At 23.4% G+C, this 4,342-nt stretch overlaps 1 non-coding gene across 1 annotated transcript; it reads left to right on the forward strand.

The window, feature by feature from the left end:
- Nucleotides 1-2,293: 2,293 nt before the first annotated feature.
- On the forward strand, nt 2,294-2,365 carry TRNAE-UUC. The gene has a single exon. It is a non-coding gene; the product is annotated as a tRNA-Glu (tRNA).
- The last annotated feature ends 1,977 nt before the right edge of the window (nt 2,366-4,342 follow it).

Genomic DNA, 4,342 nt, shown 5'->3' on the forward strand with positions numbered 1-4,342 from the left:
GCTAAAGTTGAATTTCAACTTTCATAGAAATTGAAATTGAAGAGTAAGTAATAATGCATGAAATTAGTAAAGTTGTTATTGAAAAATCCATCATTGAGCTTGAAGAAGAAATTGTTATTAATGGCGGACATATTGAGGACATGATTGATGAGGTGGAGGAGACAAACATGGCTGTTTTGAAAGTTATAGAGGAGAATAGGTCACATCCACATGATCTTTCAAGGACTAACATTGTTATGCCTAGTTATTTTGTTCTTGATGTGTAGGTTGTTGATGAGAATATCCATAAAGAGAATTTCATGATATTTCCATATATTCAAAATGAGGTCTTTGAAAATGCATTTGTTCTTAAAACATCCATTCCTGACATGAATATGAGCAAGATTCAAGGATGAATCTTTTTTAAAGAATTTGGGAATGATGTGGATCCAATATGGTAGATTTGTAACAATGGTGAGGAGCAACCTTATATCATTTAAATAGGTCTTAAAGGTGTATGAACCAAATCCAATTAGGGTGTGCTTCAATTCATATGGAGCAGATTTGGTGCAAAACTTGCAACTATTGGCTTAAGGAGCATAATCAAGCCTATGGGCCAAAGCGACACAAAAGTAAGCCTAATGTGAAAATCAAGAAAGATTTTATGAATATTCAAGTCCATTGAGCCTAATTAGAAGGAGTACAAGTCCATCAAACCAAGTGGGCAGATTTGAAGTAATATGTGTAATGCATGTGCAACTTAAGGAGCATATGCAAGTATGTGCACAACTCATGGATAGCTTTAGAGGACGTGTTATACATGTTATTTGGGCCTTAATGATGTATCTTATAAGCCCATTTGTTTGAGTTAAGTTTATACTATCTTATTTATTTTAATATTACTAATTTAGTTGTTTGGACCTAATTTTTGGGTCTTAGTATGCTATCCCTTTACTATGGGCTTTTAATTCGGCCAGCCTTTTAGGCAGTTTAAAGTTTAGTTTATTCTTAGTCTTTTAGGGTTAAATTTAGTTTACTCTGTATAAATTCCAACCATCCTTTGTGTGAGAGAACTTTTAATCAAAATTTAGAATTATTCATACTATTTGTGTGTCTTTGTTATTGTGAGAGTATGATATTGCATTTTTCCAATTATATCAAGAATTAAGGTAAACTTATCAATTTAATTGTGATGTTTGCCTAATTTCTTTAATTCTCAATTATTGGTGTTCTTATTATTCTTTGACCTTTGCATTGGGTGCCATAGAAAGAGAGTTTATCGTTGATCTTTGGAACTTTTTCATCTTATTATAAAATTCTTAAATTTAATCCATGGGATTTCACGTCAGTCATAAATTGAGCTGATTTTAGTTCAATTTGTAAATCAAATCGAAGTGTCGATTTTGAATTGAAGCCGATCTTTAGCCTAGTCTATCTTGAGGACATTTTCATTTATGTTTTTGAAATTAAAAAAATAATTAATAAATTTTCTCATCCTATAAAATTAATTAGTAAATTTTTTTATAATAATAAAATAGAAATATAATTTATAAATTAATAAATTGAACATGTATTTTAAAAAAAATAATTTGATCCATAAAAATAAAAATTTAAAATTGATAACGATAATCTGATAAAAATTTTAATCTGATAAAATTTTTAAAAAAGTAATGTTTTGATAGAATATATAATAAAAAAATTAATATTTATAATTTTGAGTTTTTGATTTTTTTATTTTAAAAACATTTTTAATAAATAGTAAAAAAACACAATATTAATAACAGAATAAATTTTTTATTATTTTATTAAATGAAAAATAAAAAACAGAAAATTAAACAAAAGCCAATGCACCTAAAAGATTTTTCTCCCTTTACCACAAAATTGAACGGAAACCATTAACAAGCTGTAAATATATTTGATATGTAATCTCTATTTTTGTGAAATATCAAAAATAAAAATAAAAATATTATGATAACAAAATATAAAATTTCTTGCCATTTTCTATCAAAAATAAAGAATTTTTTTTATAGATATATGGACGAAAGAAATTAAATTTTATTGATTTTCATTAATTTGAAATATTTTATAAAAAAAATATTTTTTATATTTTCTAATATTTATAGCACTCAAAATAATTAATTAATAAAAAATATTTTTTTAATTAAAAAGAAAATAAGTCATTTTAATGAAAAGAATAAATTATTTTCTGATTTTTAAAAATTTTATTAGTAATAGATTTTCTAGATATTATTTTTTCTATTATTTTATTATAAGAGAATAACATAAAAAACATGAGAAAACGGAAGAAACCAATTCCGTTGTCGTCCAGCGGTTAGGATATCTGGCTTTCACCCAGGAGACCCGGGTTCGATTCCCGGCAACGGAACTCTATTTATTTTTTGCCTATTGCCCACATTGCATTCTTGCCTGCTAATTAGGCGTAGAAGAATTTGACAGTATATTTTTCTGATTTTAGTTTTTATCCGTACAATATTATTAATATATAGTAAATAAATATAATTACCACAAAATTAAATTAACTTTTTCATTGTAATACAAATTTTCATGATTATATATAGATTAAGTGATACAAAATAAATTTTAATGTCTTCGTTTATTTTTTTAAATATTGAAAATTTAATGAATTTTTTAACAATATGCATATGAGATAGAATAATAGAAACCCATTATTTTTATATGCGGATAATAAATTAATGTAATTAATATTCTGTTTATTATTTTTTACTGAAAAGAAAATATCTATTTCATTTTTCTTATTTTGTAATTGTTTAATATCAATATTTATTTAGATTTATATTAAAATAAACGCTCAATAGTATATTTTAGGCTATATAAAAAAAATAAATAGATTTGTGCATTAGTATTGCATTTAAAGAAATAAGTCTAAGTAAGAATTGCTCCTATATTGTATTTTGAGTGCATAAACTTTTTGGCCGCTTGATTTTATAGATTAATAGCCAACAAAGAAAGGAGAAGGCAAGCAATAAGAGAAATAATTAAAAGAGATTTGGAGATCAGAAATAACTAGGTGACGAGAGATATTTATCATTTTCTTATGTATTGTTTATATTTGCTATATTTTTTTCTATTTTTTAAATCGGTGGTTTCTCTTTTATCCCCGCTTCTTATTGCAAATGTGATAATTCATTCTATTCCATTTCTCAATTGATGGTTCATCTATCTACTCTTTTCGGTGTATTTGTGGTATTTGATTTCTTGATAGACCGGTAGTTTTTATTTCTCTTAGTATTTTAGGGTATTGCTAGTGTCTTTTTCTTGATTTTTTCTGCTTTCAAATAAGGTATATATAGCAACATTAAGTATAATTTTCTTTGATGCTCTAAAGATTATTAATCTTCTGCAATAAATGCTTTAAAATTCAATTTAAAAGTACAAAAAACATACATTTTCAAATTTAATTTAAAAATAAAATGGAATTTTAAAATATTCATCAGCAAAATCAAAACTATTGGATTAGAAAGTAAATTAAGTTGTCACAAGAGAGAATTTTACTGTAATTAAACTTCTTTTAATAATATTATTTTCTATACTTTTAAATATTAAAATTATTCTTTTATTTAATTTTTTATTTTTATATAAAAAAATAGCATTTTTTTATCTTATACTTAATATTCAGTTTTTTAAATGAGAATTGAAAATTTAGAAAGTAGAATATGAGATTTTTCAAATTTACTCAGATGTATTTATCACCACCAGATTAAGTCTGTGAATTAATATTCAGTTATTTGGTTATTGAAACCTAAAACGATCTATTATTTCTACGGTGTTATTGGTGATGGTAAAAGAAACAAAATATATCATATTGTAAAAAGAAGTTTTAATGGAACAAAAGAGAGAAGAGAAAATTATTTTCTTTTTGAGAAAATTATTATATGATTTTTGAATTTTAATAAAATTAATTAATCAATTTTTATAATTTTTAAAGCTAATTAAAATATTTTTCATATTTTTAAAAGGGTAAAATACAGTTTAATTCTTATGATGTAATGAAATGTTTACTTTAATCAATATATTTTTAACAACCTACAATTTAATTATTTACATTTGAAAAAATTATAAATTAATTCCTACTATCAAATTATAAATTAGTTTACCATTCACTTTAATGAAAATGATAAGAGTACCTTTAGTATGTATTTTAATTTAAAACAATAGTCCATGAGATTTTATTAAATTTACCATAAAGTCTCTATAATTTTTAAAATTGATTCTTATATTTTATAATTATTTAGAGATAAAATCTTAAAATTAACTCTAAATTCTTATATTTTACAATTGAATTCATAAATATATTTTAAAATACATTATTTTAGTTTTATAA

Source organism: Manihot esculenta, chromosome 6 (assembly GCF_001659605.2).
Source record: "Manihot esculenta cultivar AM560-2 chromosome 6, M.esculenta_v8, whole genome shotgun sequence".
Classification (NCBI taxonomy): domain Eukaryota; kingdom Viridiplantae; phylum Streptophyta; class Magnoliopsida; order Malpighiales; family Euphorbiaceae; genus Manihot; species Manihot esculenta.